The sequence below is a fragment of the Equus przewalskii genome, chromosome 7 (assembly GCF_037783145.1).
Source record: "Equus przewalskii isolate Varuska chromosome 7, EquPr2, whole genome shotgun sequence".
Classification (NCBI taxonomy): Eukaryota; Metazoa; Chordata; class Mammalia; order Perissodactyla; family Equidae; genus Equus; species Equus przewalskii.
The window spans coordinates 56,785,452-56,803,044 of record NC_091837.1 but is presented as its reverse complement, the minus strand read 5'-3'; the positions used below and the strand labels follow the sequence as shown (position 1 = coordinate 56,803,044).

The 17,593-nt window shown below is 38.2% G+C and overlaps 1 protein-coding gene and 1 long non-coding RNA gene across 40 annotated transcripts in view; one reads left to right on the top strand and one right to left on the bottom strand.

The window, feature by feature from the left end:
* The window catches only part of DTNA (dystrobrevin alpha), a 359,410-nt gene that overhangs the window by 254,801 nt on the left and 87,016 nt on the right, over positions 1 to 17,593 (bottom strand). For 8 of the 38 annotated variants that reach the window (XM_070629862.1, XM_070629864.1, XM_070629854.1 and 5 more), the window contains exon 1: positions 4,349 to 4,580. The exons of 14 other annotated variants lie outside the window; for them this stretch is intronic. The gene's annotated coding sequence lies outside the window, so the exon portion shown is untranslated. Of the gene's footprint in view, positions 1 to 4,348; positions 4,695 to 4,723; positions 4,890 to 17,593 lie in introns of those variants that run through there. 16 more of the 38 variants (XM_070629870.1, XM_070629873.1, XM_070629848.1 and 13 more) reach the window with 6 other exon arrangements.
* On the top strand, positions 4,666 to 5,588 carry LOC103550829 (uncharacterized). Of its 2 annotated transcripts, none has more exons than XR_011542655.1 (2): positions 4,666 to 4,973; positions 5,341 to 5,588. It is a non-coding gene; the product is annotated as an uncharacterized lncRNA (long non-coding RNA). The 2 variants fall into 2 exon arrangements; XR_011542656.1 differs by having other exon boundaries at positions 4,686 to 4,992.

The window sequence follows — 17,593 nt, the reverse complement described above, 5'->3', positions numbered from 1 at the left end:
ATCCGAGGAATACAAAATTAGTTAAACATCCTTGGAATTAATAAGCTATATTTCTGCTTCCTCTGATTCCTATCAACAATATTCAATTTTTAATAAATAAACACAGGGTTGTTTTTTTTTTAACTGAGCATAGCAAAATGAGATTAACATTGCACCTTATGGCCTTAAAAAATTTTAAGAAAAATTTTCAGCTAACTTTAAGATTGAGGGTTACAATGTCATATCACCTAAGCAATCAACTGTTTTCCTTCTAGCACCGCACAGCTATCTGAACACAATCAGTTTTTTTCTGAAGGTGCAACGAGATGATTTTAATTTAGTTGTTCTGCATTGAATTTTTCCATTTGTGCGACTCAGCATTCTGGACTAGAGTTGTTGAAACATGTCAGTTTTCCAATTCTGTGACTTTCTTTTTGATTATGAATCTCTCTGATAATACTATACAGCTAATTTATCATATTTAAACCTCTATCATCTCTCTTGTCATCACAATCAAGTTATAGAGTCTCACTTGGCAAAAATGGAAATAGATAACTTCCTCCCCCCTCAAAATAGCAATAACCAACCAAACAAATGTAATTTAACTGACTCTACCTGACATAGCAGACCATTAATGTTCATTATTCTAGACAAAGAGTGTAAGGTCAAAAGAATAATGATGTTTACAATGAAAAAGAATAAAGTAAAAAAGGAATTGTTGAGGAAAAACTTCCTCAGAATAGTCATTTGTTCATTCCTTAAACATGTATTGAATGGTTTCTACGTGTCTGTTACTGAGAACACGAAAATATGTAAGACACAACCCCTGCCATCAGGGGTTCCCAGAATAGTAGGTGAGCTACACAATTAAAGAAAGTAGCATAGATGACTTATGAGGTCAACCTTGCAGGAGAAGTAGGATTTGCCCACAAAGGAGATGAACAATGAGCATTCTGAGCCAAAAATAAAAGTAGGGAGACTAGCACAGAGGTATGATAGTGTGTGGAATATTCTAGAGGCACTAATTATATGTGATTAAAGTGCTGGTGATGACTGGTAAAGTAGTGAAGACAATTTTAGAGAAACAGATTGAGGCTTTGTGACAGGCTTTTAAGACATACCCAGGAGTTTATTTTGAAGGGGAATGGTGAGCCACTAGAAATTTTTAAGTAGGGGAGCAATCCCATTCATGTCTATGATTTTTAGAAGATAGGTGTGTTGGTCCCCAAATGGGAGATACATTGGGGAGCAGAGCCTAGAGGCAGGAGAACAACTGGGAGACCATAGTAATGCCCAAGAGCGATGATGAAGACCTGAAGCAGAGCAACTGCAAAGAGAATAGAAAGGAAGGAATTTATTTAAGATACTTTCTTAAATGTGGTGATACTGGATATGGACCAAGAGAAAGCAGGAAGGGTCAAGGTCAACAGCTGAGAGTGAAGGCAGTGGGGGTGGATTAGAGAGACTAAAGAAATTATTCAGGAAAGGGGCCAGCTAGGGACAAATAAAAGGACTGCTAAGTATTGTTGACAGCTCAAATAAGATTAGAAAACACGCATCTTCCAATCAGCATGCACTTGCAAATTTCTCTGAAAAACCGAAACAGATGAGGTCATGACTAAAATTTCAAAATCAGAAAAACTACCTGAAATCATCAATGATATCAATAGTCTGCCTGACACCTTGTCTAGAATGAGGAGTGTAAAAAAAAAAAAAAAAAAGACCATAAAGGCAGTAGAGTGAATTTCCCTTTCTGGGAACAGTAATGAGATAATTTGCACCAACCCTCCCACTGGGGTAACTAAAAATACTTAAAATATAAAAACAGCATAGAGCTTATAAGACAGTGAGGACTTCGCACGTGGAAGTTTAGGAGAAGACCAGAACTCAGAGATGGAAGCTCATCTTTGAAAGCTTTTGCTCTTGGGCAAATGTGTTGATCTTGATGGAACAAAACCCTTGGGACCCCAGCTGCACTTTGGGCAGCCTTATGGGTTTTGTGGGAACGTCAAAGGTCATGGTCCTCAGGTGAGGACCCAACTAACCCAACTTTAACTTGGGATCTGAAAAGGCCATATCTTCCTTCCAGGTAGGAGTGAACCCTGAATAAACCATTCCTTCTATGGATTTGCAGCCTTGCTTCTTGCACAGGAGTGATCCAGGGAACCTCAGATGTTGTTCTTTGACTAAGGTGATCCTGGTCTGATGTCACCCCCAGGTGCCTGGCAGAAGCAAATCAAGGTCCTCTCTGGAGGAAAATATCATAACCACTACGTCTCAACTTATTCTTTCACGTAGTTTTTAAAATACCTTTCCAGCAGACAGCCAAAGGTATCCAAGCCACCAAGAAAACAAGACACCATGAGTGAGAACTGGCAGGAACAGTAATAATAGAAACAAATCCAGTAACACTTGAGATATTACGATTAGCAGATATATATTATGAATCAACTACACTTACGATAGTCAAAGAAACAAAATCCAAGCTTGACAATTTCAGCAGGGAACTAGACACTGTGAGTGACATAATAGTAGTAGTGAAATATGCGTCTGTCCCTTTTCCTGTCAACACTATTTGGCCACATAGTTTACAATTCTTACATTTTAGAATTTAAAATTTGTAAATGTGTATGTACATGTGTGTGGTAAGCACACACATGCATGTACTCACAAATTCCTTAGAAAAACCTATGATTTCTGCCAGGCTCACTCCTCTTGCCAACAGTTCAGGACACAGCCAGGTAAAAGAGATGAAAGGATGTCCAATGTCAGCAGGGAAAATTTACAAAGCTACCATCCACTTGTGGAGAAACGAAAATTAATTGCAACTTTTATAACCTTATGGGTTAATTATAAGTAATAGGGAAGGTTAGCCCTGATTTAACAAAATTACCTAAACTGTTTGGAGGTTAGATATTTACAGTAAAATGCAAATATTCTGATGGACTTAGTGCATGGACTTTAAAACACGCTACAGTCAGACTCGTTCTTGAAGATATGTCTTGACTGCAAGAAAGGAGAGTACTGACTAGTGATATTCATCAGGGGTCCAGAGGAAGAAGGAAGATTGAAGGGAGAGAGGGAAAATGGTCAAGTAAAGAGGGAGGGGACATCCAAATTGAGCTCTGCCAACGTCACATTTTGTTTGGTCTTGCTAGATTATTTGGTAGTTGAAAAATCAAGTGACTCTATCAACATAATGCTCAGCTTTCATTTTAGAAGAGTAACAGTATATTATTTATTCTTATCAAAGTTGAGTGAAAGATCCATATTAAGACATTCATTGTTTGTACCTACTTTAGCCAACTTAGTTCATTAGAATCCTGTCTATTGGACAGAGCAAAAACTGGCCAGTTACATTTAACAACTGTTCAGCCCCACACTCTGTAATAAGAACGTCAGCAGATTTATTTTCCCCATATAAAGTAGAATTTCCAATTCACACCATGTGCTCTGTGACTATTATGGACAGTATTTATTCAGAAGGAATGCTGTGCAAGTTTGGAAAAGCTGTTTCTAAGAGCAGAGCCGAGAGGTCACTTGACAAAACGAGAAACAAAACCTATACATGGTCAAAACACGAAGAGAACTAAAGTTTGTCATTCTTTCTTTTAAAGAAAAACGTTTTGAAAACCTTAAATCACAACATGGCAACAGCAAACTAGACAACGCTCCCCGTCGCTCCTCCACCCTCAAGCTCAGTCTAATCAGAACGCTCCATTCACTTAGCAAACTCTCAGGGTTTTTTTTTTTTGGAGGAGGACCTGCTTGGAATTAATGAGGCGACGCCAAAAAATAACTTCTATTAATAAATTGTTCTCTTCAATGGAAAATTGCCTAGTTTTTCTCATTAGTTTTTTAAAAAATAGAATATCTTCTAAAGGCTCCTTATGCACTTTATACCACCTTTAGGCCACCTCTTTTTCTCCTCTTGATTTTTTTTTTCATTTGTTAAATTAGGAAGTACCACGGTGCCAAGGAAGAGAAATAACGCCGTCTCACAATAATACACTTGCATCCAATGTCATCCTGGACACTAACATTCAGTCTGTGTTGTGACATTTACCTACTGACATTGTAATTTGATAAATGCAGGGTGTTCAAGGAGGACTCAAGAGAGGGAAAGCAAGTAAGGATAAAGCAAAACTGAAGTTAAAGATGTGTAAGGTACATTTCAAAATTAAGCTGAAATACCCTATTTCTCTCTTCTGCACAAAATGTAAAATGTCAAATATCTCAAGAAAGTTAAGAAAGTTACAGCCCTGGAAAATTTTCATTATCACTTTTTCATTCACACAAATAAAAAGAAAAATTCAACATTAACCTTCCCAGAGAAGCGGTGAGCCTTAAAACCAATCTTTTCACTTACCCTAGAGTATGTACACCATGACCTCTTAAATCCTGTTAATTCCAGTACATCCCGAACATATATGAATTCTCAGCACATGCACTTAAAGAACAAACTTTAACCAAATTGTTAATTACAACAGAGATCATAATAGAACTCTGAAATTCTAGAGAGAGATATGAGTTTAAAATCCAGCTTCTAGATCCCGGTGTAAACTGTGTCTATCTTTAACTTGAAAATGATTTGGTTTCACATTCCATTGAAGTCCCACTGGCAGATGCCTTTGGTAAACTGACCAATGGCAGGCTTTCAAACACCCTCCCTCCACCCCCCTCCTCCCTCTGACTAAGCTTCCGCTGTTACATCTAATGCTGATTTACTCAGCTGTCTTTTTACCTGTCTCTGCCTGGGGAAAAGGAGCTGCTTTCATTGATGGTTATTACGGAAGCACTTGGAAGCTGAAGATCAGCCGGAGGACTCACTGCGCTTCCCCCCACTGCCTCCCCTCCCCCGACTTACTGCCAGAAACCAACTGACTTCCAAACTTGGCCGTCTGAAAAAGAATGTTCTCTGATTGGCATTCCTGGAAGCAGAAAGCAAGGCAGCTCAAGTTTTGTTCTGTTACTCAGCATGAAAAACTTCCCAGGTAGATATAATACAAACAAGTAAGTTTCCTGGATATTTTCTTAACTTTGAGGAGAATGAGAAAATATTTAGGGGCATTACAAATATTTTTCTTGTCACATAGCATTTAAGTTTTAATATTCACATAGAATTTTACCCAAAATGGCTACGAATGCAGTAAAAAGGTGAATTGGCAAATCTTTTGTTAAAAGTTGCATTTCCTTATTAGTAAATGAGTTGGGACCCAGCAGAGGAAAAACAGTCATGCTGCCTGCTTGACAGTATTCTGGAAGGCTGCTGTTCAATCTGTGGCTTTTTTGTGAGAGAAAACCTTGCCCCTAGGAATTGTGGAAAAACTGATTGCAATTGCCCTATATTTTATGTTGCAGACAGCAGGAGGAGAGGGTGCACAAATGCTTCCAGCTCCTTGTGAAGTCTTCTTTTCCAAGACTGTCGCGTGAACTTTGGTGAGGACTGGAAAGAACTGTGTATTGTGTACAATACACACACATCTGAACAGAGAAAAACTGAGCTAACGGAAATGAGGAAAAAAATATTTCCACAAATAGGGTCCGACAAGGTTTAATAAGGTGGAGTCCCTTCAAATCACTACTAATAAACTTGTGTTTAATATTTATTTAGTGGTCCCTGGGGCCCAAAGACCTACTGCTGCTGAAAATAATTTACTTCTCCATGTTCAGAATAGGGAATTTATTACGTGCAATTTTATGGATCAGACAACTTCTTGAAAGGCTTGATAAAGGATTTATAATTTCAGCAATCAAGCAAACCACACGCCCAGGCATTTTGGAGTTTCCAAATTTCCTCTGGCTGTGGCTGCCAACTCTAGGCAACTGTCAGCTGGCTAGGCTCAGGGTAGTAGTGTGGCCGCAGCTGCTCCTTGCAACTTGTACAGACATCTCAAAAATATTCAGCAGCAAAAGGTTGTCTCCAAAAAGAAAGCTTTCTCTTTGCTTGTTTGTGGTTGGTTTTAAATTTTGTGTTCCAGGTGGTCTCTTACCACATCTGAACAAGACCACTTCAAGAAACTATGAGTCAAAAACTTGATTAACTGGCATCATATTACTAATTTACTTTAGTGATATTTTGATGCCCCACATAGATTGGCATCCTACCAGCTTGCTCACTCCTTAACTTGTTACTAGATGCCCTTAAAAGAAAAAAAAGACTAAAAGAATGAGGCAGAGAAGGAAGAAAACTTCTTTATTCTTATTCCCAAAGCTGATTATCTTAAGGAAATTTTAAGCTATATGCCATGTTGACCATAGCGGCATCCAGATGAGTCAGAAGTAAATAGAAAGAAATAAGCACTCACCAGAGAGCACACATCCCTGTCCCTGTGTTTCTTCTTCCCTCCATCAAAACACTCCTCCCCAAGGCTAACGGATGGAGTCAAAACACATGTGAACCAAGAAGAGTGGACAGAGTTGGCAGCAGGCCATCTGGCTCGCATTCAGCCACACTATTCACTTATGTTGTATCTTTGAGTGAACAGTAGCTCATAACTGAGGTGCACGAAATGTTCGCTAAAACTGAAGAATTACTTGTGTAAAAGTGTATATTTTAACCTATGGAAAATGGTTACAAGTTGGCTCACATTTTAGATAAATATATTTTGCATTTACCTTAATAACTTTTGCAGAAAAATTATATCTCTTTTCAAGCCATTAACCAAAAGATTATCTGGAAAGTATGTCAGGTACTGAACATCTCTATTGAAGCCAAAAAAAAGAAAATCATATATTTTGCGTCTGTGTGAGTGATTGACTCTAAATGCCAACATGGCAAATAATGCTGAGATCGTTTCTGTTGATCTTACTGGCTTCTAAGAAAAATAGAGGAAGAAGGAAATTTTAGGTCTTTCTAATATTGCATATTAACTAGTAAACTCTAACAATTTTCTTTATTGAATTGTTACTGGCCATTCCTCATAGTGCAACATTCATTAATCAAATATCTCCTTAGGTTCCCCACTTTATCTCCCCATATATTTTCATCTGTGCTGATCATGGAAATTCCAGAACAGTTTGCAGAATTCCAGAACAGAACACTAATGTTAGTGGTAGCATTAGTCCAAACTCAAGGTTGAGTGAGCACGATGGGATTTTTTTCCTTCTTTTTTCCCCTCAACATTCACGAGGCAATTGATAAGATTTATAATGGCTAGAAGTTAGTCTTTATCATGAGTAAATGTTATTTTTCTCTTTCAAAAGCACTAACATGAGAGTTAGGATTTGATCAGAAAAATAGTTTCCAGGGCTTGCTTCCAAAGAAAACTGGGCATGTAACAGGCAAATCAAATACCCTTGATTTATCATGAACAAGCAGTTAATCTCTGCTCCATTCTCCAGAAATAGACTGTATTAGCACATTCCGTGGATGGCAAATGCTGGTAGCAGACTCCTTGCAGGGATGAACAAGGTGTTCAAACTCTGGTCCCAGCTGATCTGTGAGGCATCCAAGTAAATGAAGAATCCGATCATTGATAAGCCAATGGTCTCTGTTGTTTTTCCTCTCTGGCATCTTTCAGAGACTAGCATAGATGGTATTCTCAGGGTGGTGAATTTTTTTTGTGTTTTGCATATCATTTATTTTTTTAAAAAATATACTATTTGCTATAGTCCGAATATTTGTGTTTCTTCAAAATTCTTATGTTGAAACTCAATCTCCAAAGTGATGGTATTAGGAGGTGGGGCCTTTGGGAGGTGATGAGGGTGAGCCCTCATGAATGTGATTAGTTCCTTTATAAAAGAGGTCTCCCTTGTCCCTTCTACCATGTGAGGACACAGCAAAAAGGTGACCCTCTATGAAGCAGGAAGTGGCCTTCACCAGACAGAGAATCTGTTGGCGTCTTGATCTTGGACTTCCAGTCTTCAGACTGTGAGAAGTAAATTTCTGTTGTTTATAAGCCAGCCAGTCTATGATATATTGCTATAACAGTCTGAAGAAACTAAGACACGATGTATACAAAAATGAGATTTTTTTGGTGGGAGGGAGATCAATACTGGGCTTTTTTCCTAAGGAAAAAAGTCTTAAATCCAGGTAGTAATTGTTTGAAAAGTAATTAAAATAGACGATGCCCCCCCAAAAGTAGAAAAAACTATACATAAACAACATTAGAAAACAGGGGCTTGAACAGCAGATATGGAAGGGATTCAAAATAGCAGCTTGCTATGTATAATCTTATCAAATGCCAATCAATTTAAAAATTGGATGAAATGGGCACCCACATTGAATGCCTATGGTATGAAAACAGCCCTAATTATGGAAAGGGCTAGATGTATAAATATACTAATTATAACATCATATTTGGTAAAGAATAACTGGGAACAATGATAGTTTTGATGACAACAGAAAGACATGAGCTAACAGTTAGGCTAAAAATCATAGCATATAAATGTACATGTGCCATGATTTCAACTATGTTAGAACATCTGTGGGCATTAGAAGGAAAGATAAAGGCTAGAAGGAGTCCTATCAAAATGACGTATGGGTACCACCCCCAAATATTCAAATAAGAGTTAACTGCAGCCTTTCCTCGTTCCTTCACTCTCTTCCGTGTCTTTGAAGAGGCATCTCTATTTCTCTCCTCTGGATCTGCTGTATGGCAGGTGGGTTCTTGGGAAGTGGGTGAAAGGAGAATGGACAGGGTCTTCAATGTGGAAAGAGACATAAAAGAAGCTTAAGGGCGTTATGTTGATTTTAAGGAAAGGACAGGGAGGGAAATACCCAAGAAAGAGAGTGATCTTATAGGAGCCAGTCAGAACAAGGGAAGGGAGAGGGGAACAGAATCAGGCATACTAGAAGTGAGGACCAGACTGTAAGCCAAACTGAGAAGCAGCTACTTTGACGAGGCAGATTTGAGAAGAGCAAAGTTCAAAGCGGAGGTTTAGGGCGTCTGGTCCTAAGACTTTTGGCTGTGTGTTTTGTGATTTTTTCTCATGAAACACTTAAGATAGGTCTTTATTTTTCAAGATCTGGTAGTGTCAACTTTTTGTGTCTTTTGGACACTTCATGATCTTGACATGGATTTTAAATCTACAGATATATTTGGTTACATAAACATTTTTGAAAAGTTAGACTTGTTTTGTCATGTTGTATGGTTGCTAAAATTGTTTTTCTTTGATATGGGTAAGAAATCGGGCCAGCTCTGGGGGCCTAGAGGTTAAGTTTGACACGCTCCACTTCAGCAGCTTGGGTTCCATTCCTGGGTGTGGACCTACAGCACTCATCTGTCAGTGGCCATGCTGTGGCAGTGGCTCACATACAAAAAGAGGAAGACTGGCAACAGATGTCAGCTCAGGGTGAATCTTCCTCAAAAAAAAAAAGAAAGAAAGAAATGGTCTTCACTCTTGTCTAAATAGACTTTCCTGACCACTTTGCTCTCCTTGCATTTTGTTTCCTGTATCTCTCTCGGTTCCCATGATGGGTATCTATTACAATCTCTTGGGCTGAGCACTATATGTGAAGGGATCAACCATCCCAGTTTAACTGGAACTGAGGGATTTCCAAGGATACAGGATTTTCAGTGCTGAAACCAGGAAAGTCCCAGGCAAACCAGGATGAGTTGGTCATCCTATATATGTGTAAACTGGAACTTTTCATGTTATATGTATGCTTTTGATAAAGATTTTTCTTTTTATTAATTAAGAGGTGTTTGGCTCAAGTGAATCAATACTCCAAAAATATAAATTTCTTTTTGCCTTTACTCCATTAGCCATGCAACCTGGGGCAGGTCAAACTCCAAGGACCACTATTTCCTTATCTGTAATGAGAATAACAATACCCATTTCAGAGTCGTTGTCAACCTCACATGAGATATGCATGTAAAATAAGAATATATAAAATACAGAAAATGAATAAATCTATACTGTGTGTAAATTATATTTTACATACATTCATATAGAGTTGTATGTAGTTATTTTTCAAAGAAGCTTTTAGTTATTTTAGACTGAGACATGATGGAAGCTCACAGAAGAGGTACACCACTTCAAATTGTGTGTGTGTCGCTGGGGGTGGGAAGGGAAGAGAGAGAGAGAGATTGGTTGCCTGAAGGAATAGCTATCTCAGGAGTATCTGTTTCAGCACTTGACTTCTTCCTAAATTAAACTCACCAAGTTAAGGATGTTTTGTTTTTGAGAGGCCCTATAGCCCAGGAAAGAGTCAATACTCCACGTTTCCAAAAGATTTGGATTATCCTCGTATTAAAAATAACAATTTTATTTGTATCTTTTCCTTTAAGCTGGAGTAAGGGTATTTTTCCTTCATAGGAGCAAAATCAACCCTGATTAGAACACAATCATAAACATATCCATCACTATGCAAAACTCGAATGTCCAATGTCACCCTAGGGACACAAAGATACCCCAGGCGGCATATGCCATACCTGATGCCTCTTAAGAAGTGAGGGTGCAATTTGGTTTGGCAGCAAAAGGAAAATATATTTAATGTTATCACTTCAAACCTGTGCAAATTTTCATGATCATATGTCTAATCTATATTTGAAACCCAAGCAAACTAGTCCTACTCCAAGTTTCTAGAGATTTATCAAGAGTTAGAAATAGGACAATTCTGTTTTGTGTGGTAAAAGAAAATGACAGGTGACAGCCAAACTGGATGGATCCTGGTAGTTATTATATTCAGCTTAACCATTTGGGAATAATTTTTCTCCAGATGAGCACAGGGCTAATCAGTGCTTTTCAAACTTGTTAGTCGGTGGTGGTGGTGTTTTGCTATGGACCCCTCCATTCAAAGTTCTCTAAAACTTAACAATGACAAGGCATTGCTCGTTTAGCAGAAACTCAAGTGTGAGGGCTGTGGCCCCACCTACCCTTCTCCTTCTTCCATAAGGCAGCCCCTGCATAAACTTCCAGGAATCTGGGAAGCACAGCTTGAAATCCACTGAGCTTTAGTACTCATTGCATTCAGTTTTTAGAAAATATATAACTTTTATATATTAAAAAAAATCATGTATATACTTTTAAAAGCCACATAGAACAATAGAGCTTAAAGGATCTCCCATCTCAACTCCACCCCTCCCCCACCCTTGAATCCCAGAGGCAATCACCTTCAACCCTTAACTGTTAATTATGATGATGACACCATACTTCCAAATGATACTCTCATCCATGAATTTTTTGATTTTTCAAATGTTGATATTATTTATTGGCCTCCTACTGTGGAAGATAAGGATTTAGTTCTTATACATACTTCCTCCAGCATGTATGCTTTCAATCTCTTTCTGCCTCCCTCCTTCTCATTTACACACACACACACACGGGACACACGTACACGCGCAAACACACTTTCCTTCCCTAATCCTCCCAATTTAATTACACAACAATTTTAGGGGACGTGCTAATCAGTATTTGCATTATTTTGGCTATGTATATATTGTTCACATGTAAACCACGTGGCATTTATGATTCCATTTCCTTTCTTTTACACAGTTTTCTCTTTCTTGACGTTGGTATTGTGTCATATTTTTGTTTGCTTAATTTCCTATGATTACATTTTTTCAAACTCACCAATAGACACATAATATTCCTCTTAATATAAACAAATATATCAGTTATTTTTTTCAGCCTCCAGGTCCTTTTTGTGGCAATAGTCCTGCTGAGCTGTCATCCTGGGACTGCCCTTTGCTTCTCTGTGGTGTTGGGTCTGTTGCCTGGATTCTTTGTTCTCTTTCTTGACAGACTCCCTCGTGGGTAAGTGTGGGGAGAATACACTCCAGTAGCTTCCTGACAAAGATGACTGAGACAAACTTTTGGAGAACTTGAATGCTTGAAGATATCTATTCTCTGCTTCCATTAATTGTCACCTTGGTTAGATACAGAATTCATTGTTTAGAAATACTTTTCTCTCAGAAATTCCAGGGAATTTCTTCACTGTCTTTTAGTGTCTAGTGTTGTTACTGAGAAGTCATTCTGTTCCCTGGTCCATTTATTATTTCTTCTTTATCCCTGATGTTCTGATATCTCATGAGAGTATGCTTTGGGGTGGTCCCCTCTTTACCCCTCATTGATTGTGTTTGAAACTCAAGCCACTTTTACTCATATCTTCCAATTCTGGGGACATTTTATTACATTTTCTTCAGCAATTTCTGAGTTCTGTTTCCTCTGTTCTCTCATTTTGAAACTAAACTCCTAGTTGGATATTGGACCCCTTCGACTGATCTTCTAATTTATTATCTTTTCTCTTCTATTCATCTTCTTTCTGTCACCTCCTGTCTGGAATAATTCCCCATCTCTCTTCTGTTGAATATTTTATTTCTGCCCACATATGTTTAATTTCTAAGAATTCTATTTGTCTCTAATTGTTCCTTTTTCATAACACCATGTTTTACTTCGTGGACACCATTTCTTTTCTAATATCTATGAGAATATATATTTTGGGGTTTTTTTAAGCTTTCATCTCTTCCTGGCAGTCTTTGTTTCCTTCAATTTCCTTTTTGTTTGTTTTAGTCTCTTTATGTTAGAGATTTTCCGTCACATCTGGTATTCCTTAGCTATCTCCTCACGCAGTCCAACTGCTCTTTTTAAGACTTTCATCCTAGTCCTGTTTTTAGCTCCACAGCTCACCCCTAGCTTCAACAGGCCCTTTTGACTCCAGTCCTTGAGTTTTTCCAGGGTTCTCTGAAGAGTATCTATTTGCATCTTGCTTGCATCTCCTCTGCAGGCATGTGGGTTTCCACATCTCTGCTCAGCTAAATCAAGTAGGACTCATTCATTCCCTTTCCATTTTCCAAAAAATATGTCAACAGCTCTCTCTATTCTATGCTTTTCCATTTTCTTCATTCCAGTGAGTAGTTTTTCTGTACTGTCAGTACAGGGTTGCTTTGGGAGGGAAAATGCGGAATTAAGTATATGTTTCATCCACCATTTTAACTGTAATTCTCTGCCTTCACTCTTCAGCGCTGCTTTAAAAAGGGAATAAATTTAAAAAAAAAGGGGGGGGGAGGGGACAAATTCTCCAGCCTCTCTCCAAAATGATCCCAACAAATTCAGCATTTGTATGTGTATGTGGGGAGGCAAGATAACATTTCACATTTCTCCATAAGTATACCCAATGCTAAAATGAAAGCTCAATCCTAGCAAAGGATACAATTATCTGTATCAGACACAGTGATGTATAACATGCAATTAAAATAAAGTTATCTTTTTATTCTGAAGTTGGTTGTGGTCCCTTACATTTAAACTTTCATCATATATCCATGGAATTAAGCATAGGAACATATATAGTTATAAATAATTCCATCATACGCAAACACTATGTATCTTAAAAAGTGAAAATAAATTTCTTTCGTAACTGAAGTTCTACCTAAACTATCAATGAAACTATAACCCAGTCAAGACAAGTAAATTATCTTAATTATCTTGGCGGTCATTTCGTGCTTGCTTTTGGTTGAAAGGTAATGTAAAAGCTGATGGTGAAGTCATTTCCCTTTTAAGTTGTCATAGTCATTCTCCTATGGGCCAATCTCAGTATTTTGTTATTTGAGGCAAGCTTCACTTGAATCATTTTTATGCACTAGTTCTGCTCCTCATAATATGTCAATCTGCAGACATTAACTTTCTAGAAGATGTACTGTACCCTATTTCTTCAAGAGTATCCCATCAACATTGAAACTACCTTCCACTTTTGGAGAGAAGATGCATACATTCTATTATTTCTACAGCTATAAGAGCTGGCCCCGGGCAAAGGGTCAAAGGTCATTCTTAGCATCCTTTATTTTCCTTCTGCTTTTGCCCCCTCTCTATGAAGTTTTTTCACCTATCTCCAAAATACATGTTATCATCAGTACTGCCCTTAGACCTAGCCAAGAGAGGGGGGGAAGACCCTGCCTTGGGCTTCATACTTCAGAGGGCTTTGATGCTCTAGTCCTCTTCTACCTGTGTCTTCCCCCACAAAGCTATGAGTTAGAAGAAGAACTAGTAACCCTCTTCTACAGCATGCTCTGGGTACTTGGGACCCTGGAGTTCTCTGCCCAAAAGGCCCTGAGACTGCTTCCAGGTCTGCCTTCCTAAGGTGGACTGGCCTCTGGTATGCACCCCTCAAAGACGTAGGGGTGGCTAAAGGATAGTTGTTTTTGAGGAGGTGGATGCATTGAATATGAAATAACTCATTAAAGACAGAAGACCCAAAGAAACCTAGAAAAATGAATTTCCAAAATGGTATTAACCTTTCCTTGGAAAGAAGAATGCTATAGTATTTGTCACTCCTAGAGACATGGTAAGAGGAGGAGCACCCTGGTCACAAGGGCAGGGAATGGGTAGTATAAGGACAACCAGCCCAGCTGTTAACAAACTTTTAACAGCTGCAAGTGGGCTGGTATCATAGATTAGAATCCTGAGGCACCCCAACTACAGACAGAATCCGTGCCTGCCGGCCAACTCTTTCCTGCAGGCTTTCATTAAGTGCTTGGGGGTAGTTGAGACAGGCTAGGGCAGGGCAGGAGAGCTGACAAAGATCCTCTCAAGGTACACAAGGTCTTCACTCCATTCACTACAGCAGCTTTCCCACAGCTGGAGGTCAGGGTAAGATGGTGGAGAGAGATGTCTTTAGGCCTGAGCAGTTGGGTGCTGGAATATAAACGAGGGAGAGACATCCTGTGGTTCAGAAATGTTGGCTGCTGGGCTAGGCATGAAGACATCTCTGGAGCATTGCCAAGCTCAGTCTAGCTAAAGGGAAAGTCCTATTTCCTCCCTCAATATATCTAAAGCCAATAGTGACCTAAATTTAACTAAAGCTGTAGCAAAGCCCAAGTTCAGATCTAGAACAGATTAGATGGACTCAGTCTCCCTCACTGCCCCCATGCCACACACACACACTAGCAGTCTGATAGAGGAAGGAGTGAGCTCTTTTCTGGGGGTAAGTATTATTTACTACTACACTTTTACCCACAAAGCTGATATACAATAAAAAAGTATAGAGCACATGAAGAAGAAGGAAAAATGTGATCCCTAACGAAAATAAAAAATAAGCAATAGAAGCAGACTCACAGACGGCCTAGATTTTGGACTTAGCAGACAAGGATTATAAAAAGCTATGACAAATATGTTAAAAAATATAACGGAAAAAGTGAGAAGCATGCATTAATGGTTGGGGAGTTTGAGCAGAGGTAAGGGTACAATAAGAAACAACCAAATGGAAATGATAAAAATGAAAATTACATACCATAAATATAAGATTCATTCAGTAGGCTAAATAGTAGACTGAACCTGGCAGAAGAAAGATCAGTAAAATTTAAGACAGGTCAATAAAATTAACCACATTGAAACACAAGAGAAAAAAAAAAGAATGAAGAAAATAGAACAGAAAATCTGTGATTGTAATACAATTGCCAATGGTCTAACATATGTGTAATTGGAGCCCCAGAGTGGTATGAGAGAGAGAACAGGGCTGAAGAAATATTTAAAGAGATGGTTTGTGAGTATTTTCCAAAATCGAAGAATTTCAATCTACATATGAAAGAAGCTACGTGAAACCTAAGCAAGATAAATGTAACAACAAACACAACAGCCAATAACAACAACACTATACTAAGGCATCTTATAATTAAACTGCTGACAAACAAAGATAAAAGAAGCCAGAGAAAAAAGACATCATATACAGGGAACAACTTTGAGAGTAATGTCTGATTTTGCATCTAAAACATTGGATGCCATAAGACAATCAAATATCTGCAAAGTGCTGAAAGGAAGCACCTGTTAACACAGACTTCTCTGTTCAGCAAAAATATCTTTCAATATGAAGGTGAAATATGACAGGCAAAAGTTGAGAGAATTCATTTCTAGCAGATATGTACTACAAGAGACGAGAAAGGAAGTTTTTCAAGGTGAAGGAAAATTATTCCTAATGGAAGCCTGGATCTACAAAAGGGAATGAAAAGCACTAGAATGGATAAATGAATAAACATCTGGGTGAGTATCAAAGACCTTTTAAAAAATTATCTATCTATCTACACAAAATAAAAACTAATGACTACTTAAAGTAAAAATAATAATATATTTTGTGCTTATTACCTATGAATAAATAAAATATATGACAAAAAGAAACCAAAGGATAGCAAGTGAGTAAACAGGATTATACTTCTGTAAGATTCTTAAGACTTTTTTTAGTAATATTATTTGAAGGTAGACAATGATAAATTAAAGATGCATATTGTGTGATCTCAAGACATAACTACTGGAAAAAAAACCATTCCACTAAGGTACAGTGAAAAAAATCAATAGAGGAGATAAAATGGAATCATAAAATATTTAATTAACTCAAAAGAAGGCAAAGAAATAAGGAATGCAAGAACAGATAAGACAAACAGAAAAAAATACCAAGATGTAGACTTAAACTTATCGATAGCAAACATTACATTAAACGTAAATGAAATAAACACTCCATTATCCAATTGAATAAAAAAGCATGACCAAGGGCCAGCCCTGATGGCCTAGTGGTTAAAATTTGGCATGTTCTGCTTTGGTGGCCCGGGTTCAGTTCCCGGGTGCAGGACCACACCACTTGTCTGTCAGTGACCATGCTGCGGTGGCAGCTCACATTAAAAAAAAAAGAGGAAGGGCCGGCTCCGTGGCCAAGTGGTTAAGTTTGTGCTCTCTGCTGTGGTGGTCCAGGGTTTGGATCCTCGGCGCGGACATGGCACCGTTCATCAGACCACATTGAGGCGGCGTCCCACATCCCACAACTAGAAGGACCTGCAACTAAGATATACAACTATATACTGGGGGAGGGGTTGGAAATAAAGCAGAAAAAAAAAGATAAAAAAAGAAAAAAAAAAGATTGGCAACAGTTGTTAGCCCAGGTGCCAATCCTTAAAAAAAAAAAAAAAAAAAGAGGAAGACTGGCAACAGATGTTAGCTCAGGGTGAATCTTCCCCACTAAAAAAAAAAAAAAAAGAAACAAAGCACAACCAAACTATACGCTTTTAAAAAAAAAAAAAAAAAATATATATATATATATATATATATATACTTTTAAATATAAACATGCAGATTGGTTGAAAGTAAAAGAGAACAAAAAGATATACCATAAAATGTTGGTGTGCCTATATTAGAATACATTGGACACATTAGACTCCAAGAAAAATTGTATTATCAGAGATCAAGGGACATTTCATAGTATTAAAAGGATCAATTCATCAAGAAAACATACAACAAAAAACAGTGCTTCAAAATACATGAAGCAAAAATTGACAGAATTAAAGGGAGAAAAGGCAAATCTACAATCATTATTTAAAGGCAAGCAAAAGCCCTTTTAAGGCTTTTTATGACGACACACACACACTATTACTGACCAACTATAAACTGGGGCGGGGTGTGAAGCGGGGAGACCTCTCAAGGCAGGATGCATCTCTTGGACTATAGCCTCAAAGTCTGATACAGAGAAGAAGGAGCCTTAGCACATGAATGGGCAGGAGAGTTTCCTGATAGCCAGCAAGCCTGGAAGATCGGCAGGTATGACAAGACATGGATTGTCTATCCCTTGTGGCTTCCAGGTGGGCGAGTCATAAACACCTTCACCCAATTTCCCTGGTGGTGATACAAATATCACTACTTTTCTTGTGTTCCATGATGACACAAGAGTGAAAGGAAAGATGTCCACATCCTT